The following is an 11,380-nucleotide window of genomic DNA, read 5'->3' as shown; positions in this document are numbered from 1 at the left end:
ACCATTTAGGACAGAGATGAGGAGTAATTTCTTCAACAGAGAGGGGTGAGCCTGTGGGATTTGTTACCAGAGGAAATAGTTGAGGCCAATACATTGTATGTTGTCAGGAAACAGTTAGATATAACACTTAGGGCGAAGGGAATCAAAGGATATGAAGGGGAAATCGGGATTAAGCTATTGAGTTGGATGATAAGCCATGATCATAATGAATGGCAGAGCAGGCGCGAAGGGCCAAATGGTCTCTTCCTGCTCCTATTTTCTATGTTTCTATGTAATCCCTTCTCACACTAAGAGCAGGTGAATGCTCCCCAGTGTGAACTCGCTGGTGTGTCTGCAGGATAAGCTGGCACCCCCGATGGTGCAGATGTTCGAGGAGGAGATAGGGAAGGGGGTGTTACCACAAACTTTGGGGCAGGCATCGGTGTCTCTGTTGCTTAAAAAAGATAAGGATCCGACCGAGTGTGGGTTGTTTCGGCCCATATCACTTTTAAACGTGAATGCAAAGGTATTAGCGAAGGTACTGGCAGGTAGGCAGGAGGAGTGCCCCCTGAAGTTGATAGGTGAAGATCAGACGGGGTTTGTGTGAGGGAAGCAGCTCTTTTCAAACGTTAAGAGGGTATTGAACGTGGTTATGGCACCGGCGGACGGGAAGGAAACAGAGGTGGTTGTGGCATTGGACGCCGAGAAAGCGTTTGACCGAGTAGAATGGGGACACTTGATAGCAGTTCTGGAGCGGTTTGGGATTGGTCCACGATTTGTGGACTGGGTAAAGCTACTGTATAAGGAGCCGGGGCCAGTGTCCGCACAAAAAACATCAGCTCGAGAGACTTTTCTCTCCACCGTGGGACTAGGCAGGGATGTCCTATGTTCCCCCTGCTGTTTGCACTCGCGATTGAGCCTTTGGCCATCGCATTAAGAGGTTTGGGGGTATGGAAAGGGATAGTGCGGGGGGGGGGGGGGGGTGAATAGCGCATTCCAGGGATCATTCTTGTAAACCTCCTCTGAACCTTTTCCAAGGCCAACACATCCTTCTTAGATACGGGGCCCTAAACTGCTCTCAATACTCCAAATGGGGTCTGATCAGAGCCTTATATAGCCTCAGAAGCCTGATCTTGTATTCTAGCCCACTCGACCTGAATACATTGCATTTGCCTTCCTAACTGCCGACTGAACCTGCACATTAACCCTTTTAAAAAAAAAAAAAAAAAAAATTTAGAGTACCCAATTCATTTTTTCCAATTAAGGGGAAGCTTAGCGTGGCCAATCCACCTAGCCTGCACATTTTTGGGTTGTGGGGGCGAAACCCACGCAAACACGGGGAGAATGTGCAAACTCCACACGCACAGTGACCCAGAGCCGGGATCGAACCTGGGACCTCGGCGCCGTGAGGCTGCAGTGCATCTGCACATTAACCTGAAGAGAATCTTGAACAAGGACTCCCAAGTCCCTTTGTGCTTGTGATTTCCTCAGCATTTCCCCATTTAGAAAATAGTCTATGTCTCCATTTCTCCTTCCAAAGTGCATAACCTCACACTTTTCCACATTGTATTCCATCTGCCACTTCTTTGCGCACTCTCCTAGCCTTGCTCAGCATTGTTTCTTTTTCTAATCACTTTAAATGAATACCCTCTGTTTATAATCTTGCCCTAAATATGACTTGCTAGATCAAACGTCTATTGCAGATCCTTAGTTGTAATGTGGTCAAGTGCCTTTCCATTTGAGAACTGTTCAATAAAGTTATTAGAATTATTTGTAGCTAGGGCAGCACGTGGAGCAGTGGTTAGCACTGGGACTACAGCGCTGAGGACCCAGGTTTGAATCCCAGCCCTGGGTCACTGTCCGCGTGGAGTTTGCACATTCTCTATGTGTCTGCATGGGTTTCACCCCCACAACCCAAAGATGTGCAGGTTAGTTGGATTGGCCAGGCTAAATTGCCCCTTAATTGGAAAAAAAAATAATAATAATTGGGTATTCTAAAATGTTTTCTTTTTTCTTTTTAAAAGGGCAATTTGTAGTTCCCCACCAATCAGTTTTTTCCATTATCCTGAAGTGACCTTATTTTTATCGGGAGTTAACTGAAGTGTGTTCCTAACCCCTCATTATCTAAATTTCCATTCACCACTTTTCTGTCCACCTGACCCAGTCCACGGCTTTCTCCTTCATTGTCTGAAACACATCAGCAACTTTTGTATAATCCTGGTGCATACATTTAAGTCTAAATCATTGATATATACCGGAAAACTGTGGAGCCCCACTGGAAACAGACGTCCAGGCATCATTCAGTCCTAGATGTGACTAACAGCAGCAACAACAGCTGAATCCAAACCCTGCTGTTGCCTGTGAACTTGCTGATGTCTGTGCAGGTTGTTTGACTGAGTAAATCTCCTCCCACACACGGAGCTGTTAAACAGCCTCTCCCCAGTACCACTCCCACATGTGGGCCACATGGTAGCACAGTGGTTAGTACTGTTGCTTCAAACCTCCAGAGTCTCAGAATTCCCGGCTTGGCTCACTGTCTGTGCGGAGTTTGCATGTTCTCCCCATGTCCTCGTGGGTTTGCTCCGGGTGCTCCAGTTGCCTCCCACAAGTCCAAAAATGTGTAGATTAGGTGGATCAGCCATGCTAAATTGCCCTTCGTGTCCAAAAAGGTGAGGTGGGGTTATGGGTTAGGTTGGAGGTATGGGCTGAAGTACAAAGAACAAAGAAATGTACAGCACAGGAACAGGCCCTTCGGCCCTCCAAGCCCGTGCCGACCATACTGCCCGACTAGACTACAATCTTCTACATTTCCTGGGTCCATATCCCTCTATTCCCATCCTATTCATGTATTTGTCAAGATGCCCCTTAAATGTCACTATCGTCCCTGCTTCCACCACCTCCTCCGGTAGCGAGTTCCAGGCACCCACTACCCTCTGCGTAAAAAACTTGCCTCGTACATCTACTCTAAACCTTGCCCCTCTCACCTTAAACCTATGCCCCCTAGTAATTGACCCCTCTACCCTGGGGAAAAGCCTCTGACTATCCACTCTGTCTATGCCCCTCATAATTTTGTAGACCTCTATCAGGTCTCCCCTCAACCTCCTTCGTTCCAGTGAGAACAAACCGAGTTTATTCAACCGCTCCTCATAGCTAATGCCCTCCATACCAGGCAACATTCTGGTAAATCTCTTCTGCACCCTCTCTAAAGCCTCCACATCCTTCTGGTAGTGTGGCGACCAGAATTGAACACTATACTCCAAGTGTGGCCGAACTAAGGTTCTATACAGCTGCAACATGACTTACCAATTCTTATACTCAATGCCCCTGCCAATGAAGGCAAGCATGCCTTATGCCTTCTTGACTACCTTCTCCACCTGTGTTGCCCCTTTCAATTACCTGTGGACCTGTACTCCTAGATCTCTTTGACTTTCAATACTCTTGAGGGTTCTACCATTCACTGTATATTCCCTACCTGCATTAGACCTTCCTAAATGCATTACCTCACATTTGTCCGGATTAAACTCCATCTGCCATCTCTCCGCCCAAGTCTCCAAACAATCTAAATCCTGCTGTATCCTCTGACAGTCCTCATCGCTATACGCAATTCCACCAACCTTTGTGTCGTCTGCAAACTTACTAATCAGACCAGTTACATTTTCCTCCAAATCATTTATATATACTACAAAGAGCAAAGGTCCCAGCACTGATCTCTGTAGAACACCACTGGTCACAGCCCTCCAATTAGAAAAGCATCCTTCCATTGCTACTCTCTGCCTTCTATGACCTAGCCAGTTCTGTATCCACCTTGCCAGCTCACCCCTGATCCCGTGTGACTTCACCTTTTGTACTAGTCTACCATGAGGGACCTTGTCAAAGGCCTTACTGAAGTCCATATAGACAACATCCACTGCCCTACCTGCATCAATCATCTTAGTGACCTCCTCGAAAAACTCTATCAAGTTAGTGAGAAACGACCTCCCCTTCACAAAACCATGCTGCCTCTCACTAATACGTCCATTTGCTTCCAAATGGGAGTAGATCCTGTCTCAAAGAATTCTCTCCAGTAATTGCTCTTTGCAAGGGCCAGTGCACTCGATGGGCCAAATGCCCTCCTTCTGCACTGTAAATTCTATGATTCTGTTTCCGTGTGAACTCGCTGGTGTTCCCGCAGATTCGGTTTACTTTTAAATCTCTTTTCAGTCAGAACATTTAAAAGTTTTCTGATCAATGAGAACAAGTTGGTTTTAAGTCAGGTGGGATGACTCAGTAAATTTCTTGTCACACACGGGGCAAGAGTATGGTTTCTGCCCAGTGTGAACTTGCTGGTGTTGCAGAAACTGGGATGAACATGTGAATCCCTTCCCACACACGGAGCAGGTGAATGGCCTCTCCCCAGTGTGAGTGCGTTGGTGTCTCAGTAAATCCATTTTACTTTTAAAGTTCTTCTCACAGTCAGCACATTTAAACGGTCTCTGGTCAGAGTGAACCTGATGGTGAGCCTGGAGGTTTGACGAAGCATTAAATCTCTTCCCACATTCCAAACAGGTGAATGGCTTCTCTCCAGTGTGAGTACGTTGATGTGTCAGTAAATCCTTTCTGCGTTTAAAGCTCTTTCCACAGTCAGCACATTTAAACGGTCTCTGGTCAGTATGAACAAGTTGGTGTGTCAGGAGGTTTGATGACTGAGTGAATCCCTTCCCACACACAGAGCAGGTAAATGGCCTCTCCCCAGTGTGAATGCGTTGATGAATTTCCAATTCAGACGGGGAATTGAATCCCATCCCACATTCCCCACATTTCCACGGTTTCTCCATGGTTATTGACAGGTTATCAGGAGCAGGTGGGATGCAGATTTGACGTCACTATCAGATCAGCCGTGATGTTATTAAATGGTGGAACAGGCTCACTGGGCTGAATGTCCTATTGCTGCTCCTTGATTCCTTCGGTCCGAATGTCCTTATGTCTCTCCAACTTGGATCATCAGTTGAAGCCTGAGTACGGTGTCTCCCTGATGTAAATGCTGCAATTTAATTTCATGCTGTGTGATTGGTTAAAGCTCAGTTCCAGCTAACTGTGGAAAATTACTTCGATGTCTGTGTCTCGGTGCTTTTCCAATCACAGTGATTATTGAATTTTTTTCCGAAAGATAAAACAGACAAACATTTCTCCTTCCACGTTGAAAGGCCGGTCCTGATGAATCAAGTGACTCTGTCAGATCTCGACATGACGTTTGCATCTGCAAATATTCTGTAAAAGGAGATTACATTGAAATACTGTGAATATATAAGACACAAACAGGCCATTCTGTCACAGGTTCTGCTGCAATCAATACTTAGCACACATCTCCGACTGTCCCACCTATCAAATCTCAGCCTTTCAGCCGATTTTCAATTCCATTTTCTCTCATGTGCTTGTCCCGTTTCCTTTTGAAAACATGAAATGAAATGAAATGAAAATCGCTTATTGTCACAAGTAGGCTTCAAATGAAGTTACTGTGAAAAGCCCCTAATCGCCACATTGCGGCGCCTGTTCGGGGAGGCTGTTATGGGAATCAAACCGTGCTGCTGGCCTGCCTTGGTCTGCTTTCAAAGCCAGCAATTTAGCGCTGTGCTAAACAGCCCCTATCTCAGCACTTTCCTCAGCTAATTTCCATGGTAATGAGTTGCACATTCTGAACATGTGATAAATAATTTTGTCCGTATTGTCCCCTTGGATTTATTCGTAACTATCTTGTATTTATGACTTGTTTACTGATGGTCACTCTCTCACATCGCCCCTCTCCAAACTGATAATTTAAAAGATTTATAGCAGATCACTGCTTAGTTTGTTGTTGTCGATAGAAAAAAGGCCCCACTCAAATTAATCTTTCCTGAGAGCTGTAATATCTCATGTTACAAAAGTCATCATTGTCAATGCAGGATAGAAATCGCAAAGAGACTAACCGTTCTGTTGGGTTCAGTTTGTTCTGTGCAAATTCTACAATTCTAACCCCCTGTAAAAGGAGTTTACAAAAGCCATCATTGTCAGTCCAGGATAGAAATTCTGAACAGGCAATTCTAGTTTCTATGGAACATTTTTTCCTCTCGTTCCCCCAAAGCTGTAAATCCCGGTCCCACACACTCTCCCTCCTCCCTGGGCTGAAATCCAAACCCATCTCACCATCTGCACCATTTCTTTCCTCCACTCCCAGTTTTCTCCCTCCCTCTCCTCTGCCTGGGTTCAGTTCTCCAGCTCCTGTCTGCAGACTGACAATAAAATCAATGGGTCTTATTGGGGGTTTGGGGCCTCCAGCGGGTGTTTGTGAATCCTCCCCGCCCACCTGCCAGGGTTTCCTTCCTTGCCAGAGATCAGAGTCCTCATTGATTTGAGTGCAAAGTGTAAGCTCTTATTTATTATCCCCCCTCCCCCATCCTCTGATGTGAACCATCCTCCAGTGTCTGAAGCAGGATGGTGCCTGTTAACCTGGGCCTGTTCCCGGGAGGGAGGGAGAAGCCCCGCAGCTGCAAACCAGGGAGCTGACAATGATTGTGAAGGGTTTGCTCCAGCTCACAATACCCGGGGACTGACTGACAGCAGGTTCGGACCAATAGGAAGAGGGGATGGGCTTGGATGACCAAACAAGAGCGGCTGATCCTCCAGCCAATCAGAGTGAATGGGAGGCGGTGCAAAGCCGGGGCTCTCGTTCCCTCCGCATGCGCCCGGCCCCACACTTCGTCCACTCGGGCCTGTCTCAGGGAAAAACCCGAGCAGCTTTCGCCGGTTCAACTGCTGTATCCTAGCTTCGTATTCGGGGCTTCGGGCTACACGGAGTATTTATGAAGCCGACTGATCCATCCACCGGCTCCATCCCTCCCTCATGCCTCACCCAACCAAATTTGACCGGCTGAGGATTTCCACCCTACCAGCTGAATCCTGAGTTGTCATCGATACTGCGCAATCTGAAACATCACACCATTCAGAGCGGGGAGAGACCCTACTCATGCTTCTGTGGAGACAAGGGCACCACGATATCACAGTGGGTAGCATTGTCGATTCACAGCTCCAGGGACCTGGGTTCGATTCCCGGCTGGGTCACTGTCTGTGCCGAGTCTGCACGTTCTCCCTGTGTCTGCGTGGGTTCCATCCAGGTGTTCCTGTTTCTTCCCACAAGTCCCCAAAAACGTGCTTGTTTGGTGATTTGGACATTCTGAATTCTCCCTCTGAGTACCCAAACAGGCGCCGGAGTGAGGCGACTAAGGGATTTTCTCAGTAACCATTGCAGTGTTAATGTAAGCCTATCTGTGACACTAATAAAGTTTATTATTTATTATTCAACTTATCGTCAAACGTGGAGAGGGACAAGGACACCAGCAGCATGCTGCAACCGTGGAAATAGGAGCTGGTTTAGCACAGGACTAAATCACTGGCTTTTAAAGCAGATCATGGCAGGCCAGCAGCGCGGGTTCAATTCCCGTACCAGCCTTCCCGAACAGGCGCCGGAATGTGGCGACTAGGACTTTTTCACAGAAACTTCATTTGAAGCCTACTTGTGACAATAAGCGATTTTCATTTCATTTTTCATGTGGGGACAGTGGGAAAGGATTCATGTCCCCATGTGAGCTGGGGACTCGTCACCGCAGTCACACCAGCGACCGACCATTCACCTGTTCTAAGTGTGGGAAGGGATTCACTCAGTTATCCGAGTGAAGATTTACCAGGATGTGGGAGCCGAGCTGGTGCGGAAGCGAGCGGCCTTTAATAAGGTTCCGGCTGCTCGGTGTAAGAAAGGAGTTTGATTCAGGGTGGTATACCCGGCAAAGCTGCGGGTAACAAATGAGTCCAAAGACTTCCATTTCACGACACTGGAGGAGGTGAATGCCTTTATTATAAAGTATTTACTGGGTCCAGTTATCTGTATTGGACAAGATCTACGTTCTGTGGGGTGGGATGGGTGTTGTGATATCCTGTATATAATTTTGGACATTTTCTGATAGAATCTGTTTTTCTATGTGGAAATGAAGAGAGATTTTCTTTACAAAGCACAACATAGATCTATGGGGAGGGGTTGGGGGGTGGGGGTGGGGGAGGGGGGGGGACGGCCCCCGTTGGAAATTGAGTCTAGTCAGGGACTGCATTCTGAAGTATGTTTTATTCTCGAAGTGGGCAATATTGTTGTTTTTATTTTCTTGGTTTTAGATTCGTGTGTCTAGGTGGGGTGTTGGCGAAAAATGGGGGGGGGGGGGGGTCAGTTTGCTGATTATGACTACAAAACAGTTTTTGTTATACTCTGAAGATGTGTGTGTGGCGGTCATCTTGGGTGGACCCCTGGCCTGTACTTTTTGAAGATTTTCTGGCTAGTCCCACGCAGTGGAAATGTCTGATTCCGTGATGGGGGCTGGTGCAGAGACCCTTGATTCAGCTGGTCACCTGGAACGCAAGGGGATTGAGTGGACCAGTGAAGGTCAAGGGTTTTCGCTCACCTAAAGAATCGAAATGCTGGTGTGGTGTTCTTACAGGAGACTCACTTGCGGGTTAGAGATCAGACCAGACTGCGGAGGGGTGAGCCAAGTGTTTCACTCGGGCTTTGACGAAGGGCTCGAGCTGCTGCAATTCTAATCAATAAAGATTCCTCTTTTGGTCACAATGGGATCATTGCGGACACTAATGAGAGTTACATGGTGGTCAGTGGGTCATTGGGTGCTAGTGAATGGCTAAGCCCCAAACTGGGCCGATCTGGCATTTGTAAAAAAAAATGGTTGGGATCCATCCCAAACCTGGATACACGTCAATCAATGCTTGGCGGTGACTTCACTTGTGTACTGGAACTGGAAATGGACTGGTCCAAGCCCATTCAACCGCTATAAATATACAATAACGGAGTGGAATCTGGACGGACCATCTGGCATGACCCAGGCACCGGAAACGATAACAGCAAACCCGGAAAAAAGATAAATCAATTTGTTCCCATCAGTAGATTGTAAAAGAATTATGGGACACATATTTAAGATTGTGAGCAAGATCTACAGGGAGGATATGAGGAAGAAATTTTACAGAGTGAGTGGTAATGATATGGAATTCAATGCTTACACACAAAGGTCGATGATCTCCAGGTCCTGATAACACGAATGGTGCTGTCAGAATTTGATGTGAGGATTGGTTGTGAATTTCCTGTCTGCGAAACCCTAGCTAAGTCCCTGTGAAAGAAGATTACAAAGGCATCACTGTCAGTCTAGAAATAAAATTCGGGAAAGATAAATATTTCTCCCGGTTTGTATTTGCTGAGTGTAAATCCTCCCCTACTAATCCCCTGTAAAAGGAGTTTCCAAAATTAATCACTTTCAGTCCAGGATAGAAATTCACAACATTCTCTCCTCCTGCTCCCTGGTCCAGGACGATCGCTCATGCCCCCCCCCCCCCCCCCCCCCCCCCCCCCCACCGCTGCACACTGTCCCTCTTGTCATCAGCAGTCCCCTGATTTGAGGGTGTTGTTGACTCAGGGTTGTGAGTTTCTACCCTGGGTCTTCATGTGGCTGAACAGAGTCGCAGAGCTTTCGACACATGGGACAGAATGTCCAATAAGACAGTGAAATCCGGAGAGCAGGATTGGCTTCCTTTTCTTTCCATCTCTGCCACCGCTTTGCATCATCAATAAGACATTGGGACTCAAAGGGTGAGGCAGTTTGATGGACAAGTTGCCTCCATTCTGAACAATGAGGAACAAGCTCCTCCCACTCACTGAAACATCGCCCCCTACAAAGACACAAAAGCGCATGCGCCCTGATGCTCATCCAATAAAGATGGCGGTCATTAACCCGAGCCGAACATGAGGAGCCGTAGCATCGCTCAGTACAAACTGGGTACCTTAAACTCTTTTCCTTTTTAAAAAAAAAAAAACTTTTTATTGGCATTTCTCATATTTATAAACAATCGTGAACTCTCTTCCGAAGTTTGCGGCTTACAACAGCTTTACACGATGTTTCCGCCCACCCCCACGATCTCTCGCTCCCTCCATATTGTTAATCGCCTCGCACCAATTTCAGATCTGAAGACGCAGCCCTTCTGCATCTCCATTACCCACACAGCGCATGCTTCAATCACAGCGTGCCCCACCCCTCATTCACTCCGATTGGTTGGAGGACTAGCCTCTCTCAGTCGGAACTTCCAATCCTGCCCCTTCACCTCCTATTGGTCCAGAGCTGCCGTCAATCACCCGGGCATTGTGACGGTTACAGATGGTGAGAGCAGCCACAGGCTCAGACTGTGCGCTGATTGTCCAATAATAACAGTGAGAGTCTCAGTCGTACAATTAGACAATAATAGTGGAGATGGGGCCCAGAGGAGAAACAGCAAAGGATTCACTCACTTTGAGAGTAACAAGCACTGTGTCTGTTCCAATAATAGGTCAGGCTGCAGTGTGTGAGTGAACACATCATTGGGTCCAATGTAGCATCATAGAATCCCCTCAGTGCAGAAGGAGGCCATTCGGCCCATGGAGTCTGTGGCAACCCACTGAAAGAGCACCCTACCTTGGCGAATTCCCCACCCTATCCCCGTAACACCTCCCAGGGACAATTTAGCACAGCCAATCCACCTCATCTGCACATTCTTGGACTGTGGGAGGAAATCAGAGCTCCCGGAAAAGAAGTCCACGCAGACGCAGGAAAACTCCACAGAGACAGTGACCCAAGGTTGGAATTGATCATAGAATCTACAGTGCAGAAGGAGACCATTCGGCCCATCGAGTCTGCACCTGTGTTACCTGATCTAGCCAACTCACTGAAATGTTGTTAATTCTGAATTGCCCAGCAAGCCACTCAGTTTAAGGGCAATTAGGAATGGGCAACCAAACTGGTTTGCCCGTGACATTCACATCCCATAAAGAATAGAGAAAATCAAAGGGCTGTTTCCAGTGCCGGTTTCCAAGGAATCAGTACTGGGCCCTTCATTCCTGGTTTACATCATTGATTTGAAAGTAAATGTAGGAACATGAGGAAGAAGTTTACCCGTGACACAAAAATTATTAAACACTAGTGATAGTGAGGAAGAAAGCTGGAGGGATTACAAGGCAAAGGATTACATGATAAATGGCGCGACAGGACTAGTTAGGCCAGAGCTAGATTCCTGTGCACAGGAAGATTGCACCAGAGAGAGCACAGAGGAGATTTAAGAACATTGACCAGAAATTGAAAATGTTTGCTCAGAGGAAAGTTTGGATAAACTGGGGCTGTTTTCTTTGGAACAGAAAAGACTGAGGGGAGACCAAAATGAAATTGTGAAAAGCAGCCTGGCTAGCTCAGTCGGCAGAGCATGGGAGTCTTAATCCCAGGGCCGTGGATTCCAGACCCACGTTGGGCGCTTCAGCTTCTTTAATCTGAGAACATTGAGCTGAACTGTTTTATGGGTGGCACGGTACCACAGTGGT

General features: G+C 47.1%; 1 protein-coding gene and 1 long non-coding RNA gene across 2 annotated transcripts in view; one reads left to right on the top strand and one right to left on the bottom strand.

Annotated features, from left to right (window-relative positions):
- LOC140419270 (uncharacterized) overlaps nucleotides 1-11,380 on the top strand; it is a 229,738-nt gene that overhangs the window by 214,220 nt on the left and 4,138 nt on the right. The window lies entirely within an intron of this gene.
- LOC140419282 (uncharacterized) lies at nucleotides 3,891-10,027 on the bottom strand. Its single transcript, XR_011945671.1, has 3 exons — nucleotides 9,918-10,027; nucleotides 9,046-9,152; nucleotides 3,891-5,226 (listed from the first exon to the last, which is right to left on the bottom strand). It is a non-coding gene; the product is annotated as an uncharacterized lncRNA (long non-coding RNA).

The sequence above is a fragment of the Scyliorhinus torazame genome, chromosome 5 (assembly GCF_047496885.1).
Source record: "Scyliorhinus torazame isolate Kashiwa2021f chromosome 5, sScyTor2.1, whole genome shotgun sequence".
NCBI lineage: Eukaryota > Metazoa > Chordata > Chondrichthyes > Carcharhiniformes > Scyliorhinidae > Scyliorhinus > Scyliorhinus torazame.
This window is presented reverse-complemented; position numbering and strand designations above follow the sequence as displayed.